Source organism: Phyllobates terribilis, unplaced genomic scaffold (assembly GCF_046119375.1).
Source record: "Phyllobates terribilis strain yellow unplaced genomic scaffold, ASM4611937v1 Scaffold_79__1_contigs__length_6888602, whole genome shotgun sequence".
In the NCBI taxonomy this organism is placed as follows: Eukaryota; Metazoa; Chordata; class Amphibia; order Anura; family Dendrobatidae; genus Phyllobates; species Phyllobates terribilis.
The window spans coordinates 2,266,293-2,281,703 of record NW_027362839.1 but is presented as its reverse complement, the minus strand read 5'-3'; the positions used below and the strand labels follow the sequence as shown (position 1 = coordinate 2,281,703).

General features: G+C 44.7%; 6 non-coding genes and 2 pseudogenes across 6 annotated transcripts; all 8 read right to left on the bottom strand.

Moving 5' to 3' along the window:
* Positions 1–833: 833 nt before the first annotated feature.
* Positions 834–1,026, bottom strand: LOC141197161 (U2 spliceosomal RNA). Its single transcript, XR_012269502.1, has one exon. It is a non-coding gene; the product is annotated as a U2 spliceosomal RNA (small nuclear RNA).
* A 6,155-nt stretch (positions 1,027–7,181) lies between these two features.
* Positions 7,182–7,372, bottom strand: LOC141197022 (U2 spliceosomal RNA). The gene has a single exon (XR_012269369.1). It is a non-coding gene; the product is annotated as a U2 spliceosomal RNA (small nuclear RNA).
* Positions 7,373–8,487: 1,115 nt separating this feature from the next.
* Positions 8,488–8,676, bottom strand: LOC141197169 (U2 spliceosomal RNA). The gene has a single exon (XR_012269509.1). It is a non-coding gene; the product is annotated as a U2 spliceosomal RNA (small nuclear RNA).
* A 794-nt stretch (positions 8,677–9,470) lies between these two features.
* LOC141197206 (U2 spliceosomal RNA) lies at positions 9,471–9,562 on the bottom strand (annotated as a pseudogene).
* A 1,115-nt stretch (positions 9,563–10,677) lies between these two features.
* LOC141197021 (U2 spliceosomal RNA) lies at positions 10,678–10,868 on the bottom strand. Its single transcript, XR_012269368.1, has one exon. It is a non-coding gene; the product is annotated as a U2 spliceosomal RNA (small nuclear RNA).
* A 1,115-nt stretch (positions 10,869–11,983) lies between these two features.
* Positions 11,984–12,172, bottom strand: LOC141197168 (U2 spliceosomal RNA). Its single transcript, XR_012269508.1, has one exon. It is a non-coding gene; the product is annotated as a U2 spliceosomal RNA (small nuclear RNA).
* A 794-nt stretch (positions 12,173–12,966) lies between these two features.
* Positions 12,967–13,058, bottom strand: LOC141197205 (U2 spliceosomal RNA; annotated as a pseudogene).
* A 1,115-nt stretch (positions 13,059–14,173) lies between these two features.
* On the bottom strand, positions 14,174–14,364 carry LOC141197093 (U2 spliceosomal RNA). Its single transcript, XR_012269439.1, has one exon. It is a non-coding gene; the product is annotated as a U2 spliceosomal RNA (small nuclear RNA).
* Positions 14,365–15,411: the final 1,047 nt, after the last annotated feature.

The following is a 15,411-nucleotide window of genomic DNA, read 5'->3' as shown; positions in this document are numbered from 1 at the left end:
CTACGGGGGTGGCTCAACACTACTCCTGATTACATACCTCTCCTGCTGCTGCTGCTGCTGGCTGTCCAGCAGCAGACTGAAGGTGGCTGCTGCTGTGCACAGGTATATAAAGGCTCAGAGCCTATTATGACACGCGCAGCCAGCGTTCCATTGCCACATTCCATCTACTGCAGGCAGGATACCTGGCTGGCTGAATGTCGCTGAGAAGCTCACAGAGACCGCCATAAGCAACAGTTTAACAGAATGCCACAGACTAATCAACCAAACTTTTTGGGTTGGGTTCTCTTTTATAGTCTGCAGGCATTAAATGAAAGAAGTCAGTGTTCCAGCAGAAGGAGACAACGTTTCAGAAAAGGCATTGTAGCAAACCAAAAAAGAAATTTTAAGCGCAGCAGAGTAGCCAGCGCACATACCTGTTAGCTCAGGTGAGTTTAAAAGGCTGCTGTTGATAACAAGGGCATTTGCTAAATAGATGGTGTGTGTGCAACAATATACTGAAAGGTCAATTATATTGTGCAGCTTATCTCACCACCTGTAGTTATTTAGGTGAAAGCTCCAAAATGCTTGCCTAATATGTCTGTTTATCCAAAAGGAAGTAAAAAGGGAGAGCTAGAAAGATAGCATTGCATCACATTACATGGCAATGCAATGCACAGTTGCTGAAGTTGAACCAAAATGAGCTTGTAATCTGGCTTCTGCAACTTTGAACATGAAAAATCCAATGAGGAGAAGAAAAGCAAAGCCAAAGAGTCCATCCCAAAATCCGACAAACAAGCAAAATGAACAAAAAACATTGAATTCAATTCTTTCTGATTTTAGAAACTGCATTAAAGAAGGGGTGCACCGGTCCTGGAGATACTGCAATACCAGGTCAATGCGTGGAGTGGACAGAGCAAGCTCTTTTTCCATCTCCCTGTTCTAAAAATCCATTTAATATATGGTCCCCAGATAGGGGACGTATCAGATATTAAACTGATAAGAACAGATTTTTTTTTTTTTTTTTTTTTTCTCCTCAGACGAGGAAATTCCACAGTCTATGGAAACCAGACAAAGGAAAATTCCATCAAAACAGCTGCGTCAAATCCAATACGCAATTTGCTGTCCCCATCATCATCGGAAATATTTATTTCATATTTCAAAACAACAATAACAAAAATCAAGAGGTACTAACAATATATCTCCACTTTTTAACTTTCCATATTCCCTCCGCATCCACTTCCCCTCTCCTCTTTTTGTCCCATAGGAAACACACATACATCTTCCCCAAAATCACCTTCACACTATCCTTTACAGCAATTTCCTTCCTTTTAAACACATACACATTCCTCACATCCCATAACACTTCCTTTATACATGCAAGCATCAACCACAAGACTCTTTCCTTCGTCCCATCACATATTCCCAAACCAAACATAAACAACTCAAAAGACAACAAATTCACACCACACAATTCTTTACACAAAGGCCCCATTCTCCCAATCACATCTCTAGCATACTGGCAATTCCAAAAAACATGCAACACACTTTCCCTTCCACCACAGCCATTTCTTGGACACATTTCACTCCTCACCAAACCTCTATTCCTCTGAAACTCTCTCACAGGTAATACTCCATGTAAAGACTGCCACACAACTTCACTCTGTTTGTTGGTCATACCACTCATCCGCACTTTCTTCCAAACCTTCTGCACATCACCACCCCTAACCATATTTATTCCACATTCTACCTCTCTACATTCAATCATCCTATACACAGCCTTCTTATTCTCCAGCAATCTCACATCTGCATCACACAGTTCATACCTCACCAAAAACTTATAAACCCACACATACCATACAGGCACCTCAAAAGCAATCGGACATCGCAAATCCCTTTCTTGCCACTTTAAACGAAACAAATACGCTCCAAATAAATACCTACACATAGATGAAAACTTTCCATCCGCCCTAATCACTTTCAAAACAAACACAACGATATTCACACCAAAAAACACGTCCAAATTCGGAAAACCCAAACCACCTTTTTCCACTCTTTTAACCAAAATTTCTCTCCTAGCTCTCTCCATTTTCGAGTTCCACAAAAAAACAAATAAAATTCTATTCAAGCTTCTCATACACATATATCCTGGTGGAAATACTACCGCAATATATAAAAATATTGGCAACACCACACTCTTAACAATTAAAATCTTCCCAAAAAAGGATAAACTCCTCAATTTCCAAAAATTCAACTTCTGCTCAACTTTTCCTTTCGCATCATCCCAACTTTCTTTCCCATCCAAACTCTCTGAAAACTTCACACCCAAAACTTTAATAGGTCCATTCACTACATTCACACCTACATCCCTACTTAAACTTCCGCCTCCAAAACCCTTACACTCACTCTTTTCCCAATTCACTTTAAACGCAGATGCACCACAAAAAATAGACACTAACAACTTCACCCGCCTCACCGAACATTCAGAATCACATAATACACACACGTCATCCATATAACCACTCACCTTCCATTCTTTTCCTCCACCTCCCGGCACTTGCACACCACGAATTACCTTATCTTTCCTCAGCATACACAACAATGGCTCAATTGCACAAATAAATGCTACAGGGGACAAAGGACACCCCTGTCGCACACCCGAAAACACATTCACTTTCCTACCCACATACCCATTCATTAAAACACAGCTATAAACACCCGCATACAAACTTCTCACTCGCCCAACAAAATCAGCCGGAAAACCCATTTTTAACAACACTCTGAACAAAAAACCATGCGACAACCTATCATAAGCCTTTTCAAAATCCAAACTTAACAAAAATACACTCTTCTTACGACCCATGCAATCCCATAGACAATCTCTTAACATACACACACACTCATGAATCCGCCTCCCAGGTACCGCACAACACTGCTCATCCCCAATCACACTCTCTATCACATCACGCATCCTATTAGCCATAAGTTTTGCATAGATTTTATAATCACAATTAAGTAGCGTTATTGGCCTCCAATTCCTCAGACTTTTCAAATCCCCTTTCTTAGGAATTAACACAACCATACCTGCACGCATACTCTCAGTCACCTCCATGTTTCCCCACATATACTTACATACATCCACAAAGTCCTTACCAATCACACCCCACATCACACGATAAAATTCTACTGGGAGGCCATCCTCCCCCGGCGTCTTATTCAAAGCCATACTACACATAACCTTCCATACCTCATCACCAGTCACCTCACCCATCACTCTCTCTCTTTCTGCTTCACTCAACTTACTCTCTAACACACTCAAAACATCATTCTCCAAACATTCATCCCTCTGTTTCACTGCATACAGATCCTCATAAAACTTAGCCACCTCTTCACACATATCCTCTCCACTCACCTCACTTCCATCTGCTCCATACACCACGCTCATACTCTGTTTCTTTCCAAAAACTTTTTTAAAGAAAAACCGAGAACATTTCTCATCCTGCTCCATCTTATCAATCTTTGCCCTAAACACTATGCTTCTCCCTCTCTCCAACAAAAACTCACTAATCTCCTTTTTTACCTCTAAAATATCCTCCTCCACCTCAACTCCTCCTTCCCTTAACTTATACAAAACGCTCAACCGCGCGTTCAGTTTAACAAAACTCTCTCTTTTAATTGCTGCATACTTGTATCCTAAATTTTTAAAGAACATTTTTGTTTGTTTCTTCACCCAGTCCCACCACTCACAAACATTCCCAAACTCATTTTTATGCTTACACCATTCTTCATACCGCCTTTCATACTCCTTTCTCACATCTTCATTCTCTAACAGTTTAACATTTAACTTCCACAATCCTCTCCCAAACACTCCATCAACTTTTATATCCAACTCACACAACATACACACATGATCTGAAAAAAGAACGTTTTCCTGCCTATAATTAACAGAAACTATATTTTTAGAAATAAAACAATAATCCAATCTGGATTGTACCCTACCACTCTCAGAAAAGAAAGTGTTCAACAAAGGATTCATGTTACACACGCGCTGCATATCACACAACCCAAAATCATTCACTAACTCCAATAATGCTTTCCCAGACACATCCACATTCACTCTCCCCACATCACAGTTCATATCACCCACAATTACCACAGGTATTCTTCCTGGAACAAAAAGCTTAATTTTTTCAAATAAATTTTTGCGCTCATTTTTTTCAACTGGCGCATAAACATTAATAACACAAAACTTTACATTCTTGTATACAAAATTAGCAAGGATACATCTCCCCACCTCAATAACCAAATAATCACTCAAAACAACCTCCCTTCCTTTAACCAAAATACCCACACCATCATTCTTATTACATGCACTCCCCGACCACACAGACGCTCCATAAGACCATTCATCCCCTTTCACACCATCCACTACCCCACATTCTTGTAAACAAAAAATAGATGCATTTTGCATAGCTAAAAACTCAAAAATAGCAGCTCTTCTTACTTTACTTTTAAACACTCTTACGTTTTGGGACACTATGGTAAATCCCATAATACTTCTACTCCTTCACCAATTACACAAAGAAATAGCCTTTGGCCTAAACCAAAGCTCACAAGAGGACAAAAAGAAAAAACATTTACAATATTATATGGTGACACTATCCAGCACCACCACTATCCTCCTCCGCCATCAGAACAGAACAGCTGGTTTCCGACCCGCTGGCTTCACCAGCCACACTCCTCATTCTGGCAGTTCTGATCTTCCTCCGAGGCTCACTAAAATCTGCATCATCACTGCCCCCACCATCCTCCCTACGACTCTTCTTTGCACCCCTATCATCCTCCGAAGAAAAATCTTCAATGTTTTCAGGACCCGAAGGGTGTTCAGGACTGTCGGGTTCCGAGATTTGCACTTCACATCCTGTTGCATCCATTGCCTCTCCAAAAGTCATCATCTCAGGCAGCTCTGCTTCCACCACTTTCCTAGATATTCTCGCAGACACTGCCTTTTTCTCCACCTTTGCCACTTCCCTCCAGAACTCCTTTTCTTCCCTCCGCTTCTTCCTCATTTCTTCAGCAGAAGAAGAACATGGTCTCAGGGACACCTCCTCTGGCGCCGTAGAGGGAGAGGCTCTACCAGTTTCCCGCCTCCTTCCCTCTCTCTCCTCCCTCTCCAATCTTTCCAGCACTTTCAGTGCGCTTGCCATCTGCCTCCTCTCCAGCTCTTCCTCCTTCTGTTCTTTATCAGAACGTCTAGGTGCACTCATAGGACAGTCCTTATACATGTGATCACTACTCCCACAGACATCACAGGACTTGGCCTCTGGACACTGGTTGGCCATATGCCCCTCCTTTCTGCAATTTCGGCAACACTGCCCTTTAAGGCATGTTACCATGGTATGTCCGAAAGAAAAGCATCTACGGCAAAACATGGGCTGGCCTGGGTAAAAGAGGAAACCTCTATGGCCTGCAACGGAAAAATTTGATGGAGGGTGTCTAAAGCCCCCCACACTGTCAGGATCCCTTTTCAATTTCACACGGAATTTATACTGACAGTTAAAGATTCCTAGACAATTGACTTGCTTCACTCCCTTCCGCACATATTCACAGTAGCGAGAGAGGAAGCACTCCAGCAGCTCAGGGTCTGTAAAAGGGTTATAGACAGTCACAGTCACCTCCTTTTCTTGCAGACCAAACAAAGGTTCCCATCTAACTCCTTCCAAGCAGGGGTCACTAGAGTGACCACGGAGCCATTCAAAGACATTAAGGCAAACATCCTGGTCCATAAAGGTAACGTCATAATTACCTTGACGTGAAAATTCGTTGACACTGAAGATCTCAGAACGTGTTGCTCCAGCTTTGCCTTCAACGATGTCTTGGACAATGAAAACCACGTTGTTCTTGTTCTGGTCAGATGGATCCACGGACAAACGGATGGTGTTCTTCACAAAAGACATCTTGGATTCTGTCGGTATGGAATACCACAGGAAAAAGCAGAAAATCCTCCACAAAAGGGTCCGGATTCCTCCAGGAGACTCGCACCAATCAAGGTACAGTCATACGATCGCAGCCAAAAGGCCGAGAAGCGATAACCAGAATTGGTTTCAAACTACGGAGCCACCCAAGGATCCTGAAAAGTCCATTTGTGGAGATGAGCTCCTGGACTCCCGTTAAGAAGACATGTTGTCAACCTCTAGATCCCTTACATGCCTGCACTTTTCGGCTTGCTGCTGCTGCAATCCACGCGTTTTAGATCTGCATAACTCCACCTCTTTAAACACAGCACCTTCACCCCCTGCTGTTCCCACCCGCCTCAACACCGTTGGAAGGGAGGAGAACCAATTAAGGCGGGGGGTGGGGTGGAACGAGCAGCTGTCTACCCTTAGCAGGAGGGCTCCTGATTACATACCTCTCCTGCTGCTGCTGCTGCTGGCTGTCCAGCAGCAGACTGAAGGTGGCTGCTGCTGTGCACAGGTATATAAAGGCTCAGAGCCTATTATGACACGCGCAGCCAGCGTTCCATTGCCACATTCCATCTACTGCAGGCAGGATACCTGGCTGGCTGAATGTCGCTGAGAAGCTCACAGAGACCGCCATAAGCAACAGTTTAACAGAATGCTACAGACTAATCAACCAAACTTTTTGGGTTGGGTTCTCTTTTATAGTCTGCAGGCATTAAATGAAAGAAGTCAGTGTTCCAGCAGAAGGAGACAACGTTTCAGAAAAGGCATTGCAGCAAACCAAAAAAGAAATTTTAAGCGCAGCAGAGTAACCAGCGCACATACCTGTTAGCTCAGGTGAGTTTAAAAGGCTGCTGTTGATAACAAGGGCATTTGCTAAATAGATGGTGTGTGTGCAACAATATACTGAAAGGTCAATTATATTGTGCAGCTTATCTCACCACCTGTAGTTATTTAGGTGAAAGCTCCAAAATGCTTGCCTAATATGTCTGTTTATCCAAAAGGAAGTAAAAAGGGAGAGCTAGAAAGATAGCATTGCATCACATTACATGGCAATGCAATGCACAGTTGCTGAAGTTGAACCAAAATGAGCTTGTAATCTGGCTTCTGCAACTTTGAACATGAAAAATCCAATGAGGAGAAGAAAAGCAAAGCCAAAGAGTCCATCCCAAAATCCGACAAACAAGCAAAATGAACAAAAAACATTGAATTCAATTCTTTCTGATTTTAGAAACTGCATTAAAGAAGGGGTGCACCGGTCCTGGAGATACTGCAATACCAGGTCAATGCGTGGAGTGGACAGAGCAAGCTCTTTTTCCATCTCCCTGTTCTAAAAATCCATTTAATATATGGTCCCCAGATAGGGGACGTATCAGATATTAAACTGATAAGAACAGATACTACACTTGATCTTAGCCAAAAGGCCGAGAAGCGATAACCAGAATTGGTTTCAAACTACGGAGCCACCCAAGGATCCTGAAAAGTCCATTTGTGGAGATGAGCTCCTGGACTCCCGTTAAGAAGACATGTTGTCAACCTCTAGATCCCTTACATGCCTGCACTTTTCGGCTTGCTGCTGCTGCAATCCACGCGTTTTAGATCTGCATAACTCCACCTCTTTAAACACAGCACCTTCACCCCCTGCTGTTCCCACCCGCCTCAACACCGTTGGAAGGGAGGAGAACCAATTAAGGCGGGGGGTGGGGTGGAACGAGCAGCTGTCTACCCTTAGCAGGAGGGCTCCTGATTACATACCTCTCCTGCTGCTGCTGCTGCTGGCTGTCCAGCAGCAGACTGAAGGTGGCTGCTGCTGTGCACAGGTATATAAAGGCTCAGAGCCTATTATGACACGTGCAGCCAGCGTTCCATTGCCACATTCCATCTACTGCAGGCAGGATACCTGGCTGGCTGAATGTCGCTGAGAAGCTCACAGAGACCGCCATAAGCAACAGTTTAACAGAATGCCACAGACTAATCAACCAAACTTTTTGGGTTGGGTTCTCTTTTATAGTCTGCAGGCATTAAATGAAAGAAGTCAGTGTTCCAGCAGAAGGAGACAACGTTTCAGAAAAGGCAGTGTAGCAAACCAAAAAAGAAATTTTAAGCGCAGCAGAGTAACCAGCGCACATACCTGTTAGCTCAGGTGAGTTTAAAAGGCTGCTGTTGATAACAAGGGCATTTGCTAAATAGATGGTGTGTGTGCAACAATATACTGAAAGGTCAATTATATTGTGCAGCTTATCTCACCACCTGTAGTTATTTAGGTGAAAGCTCCAAAATGCTTGCCTAATATGTCTGTTTATCCAAAAGGAAGTAAAAAGGGAGAGCTAGAAAGATAGCATTGCATCACATTACATGGCAATGCAATGCACAGTTGCTGAAGTTGAACCAAAATGAGCTTGTAATCTGGCTTCTGCAACTTTGAACATGAAAAATCCAATGAGGAGAAGAAAAGCAAAGCCAAAGAGTCCATCCCAAAATCCGACAAACAAGCAAAATGAACAAAAAACATTGAATTCAATTCTTTCTGATTTTAGAAACTGCATTAAAGAAGGGGTGCACCGGTCCTGGAGATACTGCAATACCAGGTCAATGCGTGGAGTGGACAGAGCAAGCTCTTTTTCCATCTCCCTGTTCTAAAAATCCATTTAATATATGGTCCCCAGATAGGGGACGTATCAGATATTAAACTGATAAGAACAGATTTTTTTTTTTTTTTTTTTTTTTTTGAAAGCCCGAATTCGTGTACAAAACCCGAGTGCGCTTAAAAAAGTGACAAGTGCCACAAAAAAAGTGCACTAGGATGCTGGTCTTCTTGAAACCCTCTCCAAAAGGAGAAGGGTCCCCCAAACCATTCCCTGTCCCTCCGAGCCAAAAGGCCACAGCGAGGAACAGGGACAAAAAGCCACCTCCAGCCGAAGCCAGAGGCGACCCAATCTTACCCCCAGCACCTGCCCGAGTTCTCACCCGAGCAAGGCACTGGGAGCCAAAGACTGTGCTCCCCTCCCGGAAGAGGGGAGCCAACAACGCTCTCCTCCCGAAAGAGGAGAGCCAGGGGGGTTCAGGGGGGAGCGGAACCTGATGGCCACACACTCCCCCCCTAGACCTGCCAAGAGAGGAACCCGTAAGGGAACCGCATCCCGACAAAATCCTAGTAGGACGTGACACACGTGAATAAGTGGACACACAGTGACAAAGAAATTAAATAAATAGTGAAGGTTTCACAGTATAATACTGCCCGGACCTCCGACCGGGAATTGAAAAATTCCCCATCCTAAGGCCAGAAGGCCCGGAATAAGGGTGTGTGCGAAGAAAGAAAATTTGAAGTGCTTGTGCAAATGTGCCATAAACTCAAGTGGGGTTCCCAATCCCAGTGAGTTAAGGCACCCCAGGGTCACCACTCCTGGGGCACTTCACACTTCGGGCTTTCGATCTTCCCCGGCCCAATGGCGTCGATCCTGGGGGGCCATGCTTTCCACCAGATGACTATATTAGCCACCTGGCGTACTAACAAGCGCCTAAACCCCAGTGTGCATAATGTATCAATCTACTAGGGCGGCCAACATCCAAAACCGCCTTTTCGAAAGATACTACACTTGATCTTAGCCAAAAGGCCGAGAAGCGATAACCAGAATTGGTTTCAAACTACGGAGCCACCCAAGGATCCTGAAAAGTCCATTTGTGGAGATGAGCTCCTGGACTCCCGTTAAGAAGACATGTTGTCAACCTCTAGATCCCTTACATGCCTGCACTTTTCGGCTTGCTGCTGCTGCAATCCACGCGTTTTAGATCTGCATAACTCCACCTCTTTAAACACAGCACCTTCACCCCCTGCTGTTCCCACCCGCCTCAACACCGTTGGAAGGGAGGAGAACCAATTAAGGCGGGGGGTGGGGTGGAACGAGCAGCTGTCTACCCTTAGCAGGAGGGCTCCTGATTACATACCTCTCCTGCTGCTGCTGCTGCTGGCTGTCCAGCAGCAGACTGAAGGTGGCTGCTGCTGTGCACAGGTATATAAAGGCTCAGAGCCTATTATGACACGCGCAGCCAGCGTTCCATTGCCACATTCCATCTACTGCAGGCAGGATACCTGGCTGGCTGAATGTCGCTGAGAAGCTCACAGAGACCGCCATAAGCAACAGTTTAACAGAATGCTACAGACTAATCAACCAAACTTTTTGGGTTGGGTTCTCTTTTATAGTCTGCAGGCATTAAATGAAAGAAGTCAGTGTTCCAGCAGAAGGAGACAACGTTTCAGAAAAGGCATTGCAGCAAACCAAAAAAGAAATTTTAAGCGCAGCAGAGTAACCAGCGCACATACCTGTTAGCTCAGGTGAGTTTAAAAGGCTGCTGTTGATAACAAGGGCATTTGCTAAATAGATGGTGTGTGTGCAACAATATACTGAAAGGTCAATTATATTGTGCAGCTTATCTCACCACCTGTAGTTATTTAGGTGAAAGCTCCAAAATGCTTGCCTAATATGTCTGTTTATCCAAAAGGAAGTAAAAAGGGAGAGCTAGAAAGATAGCATTGCATCACATTACATGGCAATGCAATGCACAGTTGCTGAAGTTGAACCAAAATGAGCTTGTAATCTGGCTTCTGCAACTTTGAACATGAAAAATCCAATGAGGAGAAGAAAAGCAAAGCCAAAGAGTCCATCCCAAAATCCGACAAACAAGCAAAATGAACAAAAAACATTGAATTCAATTCTTTCTGATTTTAGAAACTGCATTAAAGAAGGGGTGCACCGGTCCTGGAGATACTGCAATACCAGGTCAATGCGTGGAGTGGACAGAGCAAGCTCTTTTTCCATCTCCCTGTTCTAAAAATCCATTTAATATATGGTCCCCAGATAGGGGACGTATCAGATATTAAACTGATAAGAACAGATACTACACTTGATCTTAGCCAAAAGGCCGAGAAGCGATAACCAGAATTGGTTTCAAACTACGGAGCCACCCAAGGATCCTGAAAAGTCCATTTGTGGAGATGAGCTCCTGGACTCCCGTTAAGAAGACATGTTGTCAACCTCTAGATCCCTTACATGCCTGCACTTTTCGGCTTGCTGCTGCTGCAATCCACGCGTTTTAGATCTGCATAACTCCACCTCTTTAAACACAGCACCTTCACCCCCTGCTGTTCCCACCCGCCTCAACACCGTTGGAAGGGAGGAGAACCAATTAAGGCGGGGGGTGGGGTGGAACGAGCAGCTGTCTACCCTTAGCAGGAGGGCTCCTGATTACATACCTCTCCTGCTGCTGCTGCTGCTGGCTGTCCAGCAGCAGACTGAAGGTGGCTGCTGCTGTGCACAGGTATATAAAGGCTCAGAGCCTATTATGACACGTGCAGCCAGCGTTCCATTGCCACATTCCATCTACTGCAGGCAGGATACCTGGCTGGCTGAATGTCGCTGAGAAGCTCACAGAGACCGCCATAAGCAACAGTTTAACAGAATGCCACAGACTAATCAACCAAACTTTTTGGGTTGGGTTCTCTTTTATAGTCTGCAGGCATTAAATGAAAGAAGTCAGTGTTCCAGCAGAAGGAGACAACGTTTCAGAAAAGGCAGTGTAGCAAACCAAAAAAGAAATTTTAAGCGCAGCAGAGTAACCAGCGCACATACCTGTTAGCTCAGGTGAGTTTAAAAGGCTGCTGTTGATAACAAGGGCATTTGCTAAATAGATGGTGTGTGTGCAACAATATACTGAAAGGTCAATTATATTGTGCAGCTTATCTCACCACCTGTAGTTATTTAGGTGAAAGCTCCAAAATGCTTGCCTAATATGTCTGTTTATCCAAAAGGAAGTAAAAAGGGAGAGCTAGAAAGATAGCATTGCATCACATTACATGGCAATGCAATGCACAGTTGCTGAAGTTGAACCAAAATGAGCTTGTAATCTGGCTTCTGCAACTTTGAACATGAAAAATCCAATGAGGAGAAGAAAAGCAAAGCCAAAGAGTCCATCCCAAAATCCGACAAACAAGCAAAATGAACAAAAAACATTGAATTCAATTCTTTCTGATTTTAGAAACTGCATTAAAGAAGGGGTGCACCGGTCCTGGAGATACTGCAATACCAGGTCAATGCGTGGAGTGGACAGAGCAAGCTCTTTTTCCATCTCCCTGTTCTAAAAATCCATTTAATATATGGTCCCCAGATAGGGGACGTATCAGATATTAAACTGATAAGAACAGATTTTTTTTTTTTTTTTTTTTTTTTTGAAAGCCCGAATTCGTGTACAAAACCCGAGTGCGCTTAAAAAAGTGACAAGTGCCACAAAAAAAGTGCACTAGGATGCTGGTCTTCTTGAAACCCTCTCCAAAAGGAGAAGGGTCCCCCAAACCATTCCCTGTCCCTCCGAGCCAAAAGGCCACAGCGAGGAACAGGGACAAAAAGCCACCTCCAGCCGAAGCCAGAGGCGACCCAATCTTACCCCCAGCACCTGCCCGAGTTCTCACCCGAGCAAGGCACTGGGAGCCAAAGACTGTGCTCCCCTCCCGGAAGAGGGGAGCCAACAACGCTCTCCTCCCGAAAGAGGAGAGCCAGGGGGGTTCAGGGGGGAGCGGAACCTGATGGCCACACACTCCCCCCCTAGACCTGCCAAGAGAGGAACCCGTAAGGGAACCGCATCCCGACAAAATCCTAGTAGGACGTGACACACGTGAATAAGTGGACACACAGTGACAAAGAAATTAAATAAATAGTGAAGGTTTCACAGTATAATACTGCCCGGACCTCCGACCGGGAATTGAAAAATTCCCCATCCTAAGGCCAGAAGGCCCGGAATAAGGGTGTGTGCGAAGAAAGAAAATTTGAAGTGCTTGTGCAAATGTGCCATAAACTCAAGTGGGGTTCCCAATCCCAGTGAGTTAAGGCACCCCAGGGTCACCACTCCTGGGGCACTTCACACTTCGGGCTTTCGATCTTCCCCGGCCCAATGGCGTCGATCCTGGGGGGCCATGCTTTCCACCAGATGACTATATTAGCCACCTGGCGTACTAACAAGCGCCTAAACCCCAGTGTGCATAATGTATCAATCTACTAGGGCGGCCAACATCCAAAACCGCCTTTTCGAAAGATACTACACTTGATCTTAGCCAAAAGGCCGAGAAGCGATAACCAGAATTGGTTTCAAACTACGGAGCCACCCAAGGATCCTGAAAAGTCCATTTGTGGAGATGAGCTCCTGGACTCCCGTTAAGAAGACATGTTGTCAACCTCTAGATCCCTTACATGCCTGCACTTTTCGGCTTGCTGCTGCTGCAATCCACGCGTTTTAGATCTGCATAACTCCACCTCTTTAAACACAGCACCTTCACCCCCTGCTGTTCCCACCCGCCTCAACACCGTTGGAAGGGAGGAGAACCAATTAAGGCGGGGGGTGGGGTGGAACGAGCAGCTGTCTACCCTTAGCAGGAGGGCTCCTGATTACATACCTCTCCTGCTGCTGCTGCTGCTGGCTGTCCAGCAGCAGACTGAAGGTGGCTGCTGCTGTGCACAGGTATATAAAGGCTCAGAGCCTATTATGACACGCGCAGCCAGCGTTCCATTGCCACATTCCATCTACTGCAGGCAGGATACCTGGCTGGCTGAATGTCGCTGAGAAGCTCACAGAGACCGCCATAAGCAACAGTTTAACAGAATGCCACAGACTAATCAACCAAACTTTTTGGGTTGGGTTCTCTTTTATAGTCTGCAGGCATTAAATGAAAGAAGTCAGTGTTCCAGCAGAAGGAGACAACGTTTCAGAAAAGGCATTGTAGCAAACCAAAAAAGAAATTTTAAGCGCAGCAGAGTAACCAGCGCACATACCTGTTAGCTCAGGTGAGTTTAAAAGGCTGCTGTTGATAACAAGGGCATTTGCTAAATAGATGGTGTGTGTGCAACAATATACTGAAAGGTCAATTATATTGTGCAGCTTATCTCACCACCTGTAGTTATTTAGGTGAAAGCTCCAAAATGCTTGCCTAATATGTCTGTTTATCCAAAAGGAAGTAAAAAGGGAGAGCTAGAAAGATAGCATTGCATCACATTACATGGCAATGCAATGCACAGTTGCTGAAGTTGAACCAAAATGAGCTTGTAATCTGGCTTCTGCAACTTTGAACATGAAAAATCCAATGAGGAGAAGAAAAGCAAAGCCAAAGAGTCCATCCCAAAATCCGACAAACAAGCAAAATGAACAAAAAACATTGAATTCAATTCTTTCTGATTTTAGAAACTGCATTAAAGAAGGGGTGCACCGGTCCTGGAGATACTGCAATACCAGGTCAATGCGTGGAGTGGACAGAGCAAGCTCTTTTTCCATCTCCCTGTTCTAAAAATCCATTTAATATATGGTCCCCAGATAGGGGACCTATCAGATATTAAACTGATAAGAACAGATACTACACTTGATCTTAGCCAAAAGGCCGAGAAGCGATAACCAGAATTGGTTTCAAACTACGGAGCCACCCAAGGATCCTGAAAAGTCCATTTGTGGAGATGAGCTCCTGGACTCCCGTTAAGAAGACATGTTGTCAACCTCTAGATCCCTTACATGCCTGCACTTTTCGGCTTGCTGCTGCTGCAATCCACGCGTTTTAGATCTGCATAACTCCACCTCTTTAAACACAGCACCTTCACCCCCTGCTGTTCCCACCCGCCTCAGCACCGTTGGAAGGGAGGAGAACCAATTAAGGCGGGGGGTGGGGTGGAACGAGCAGCTGTCTACCCTTAGCAGGAGGGCTCCTGATTACATACCTCTCCTGCTGCTGCTGCTGCTGGCTGTCCAGCAGCAGACTGAAGGTGGCTGCTGCTGTGCACAGGTATATAAAGGCTCAGAGCCTATTATGACACGCGCAGCCAGCGTTCCATTGCCACATTCCATCTACTGCAGGCAGGATACCTGGCTGGCTGAATGTCGCTGAGAAGCTCACAGAGACCGCCATAAGCAACAGTTTAACAGAATGCCACAGACTAATCAACCAAACTTTTTGGGTTGGGTTCTCTTTTATAGTCTGCAGGCATTAAATGAAAGAAGTCAGTGTTCCAGCAGAAGGAGACAACGTTTCAGAAAAGGCATTGTAGCAAACCAAAAAAGAAATTTTAAGTGCAGCAGAGTAACCAGCGCACATACCTGTTAGCTCAGGTGAGTTTAAAAGGCTGCTGTTGATAACAAGGGCATTTGCTAAATAGATGGTGTGTGTGCAACAATATACTGAAAGGTCAATTATATTGTGCAGCTTATCTCACCACCTGTAGTTATTTAGGTGAAAGCTCCAAAATGCTTGCCTAATATGTCTGTTTATCCAAAAGGAAGTAAAAAGGGAGAGCTAGAAAGATAGCATTGCATCACATTACATGGCAATGCAATGCACAGTTGCTGAAGTTGAACCAAAATGAGCTTGTAATCTGGCTTCTGCAACTTTGAACATGAAAAATCCAATGAGGAGAAGAAAAGCAAAGCCAAAGAGTCCATCCCAAAATCC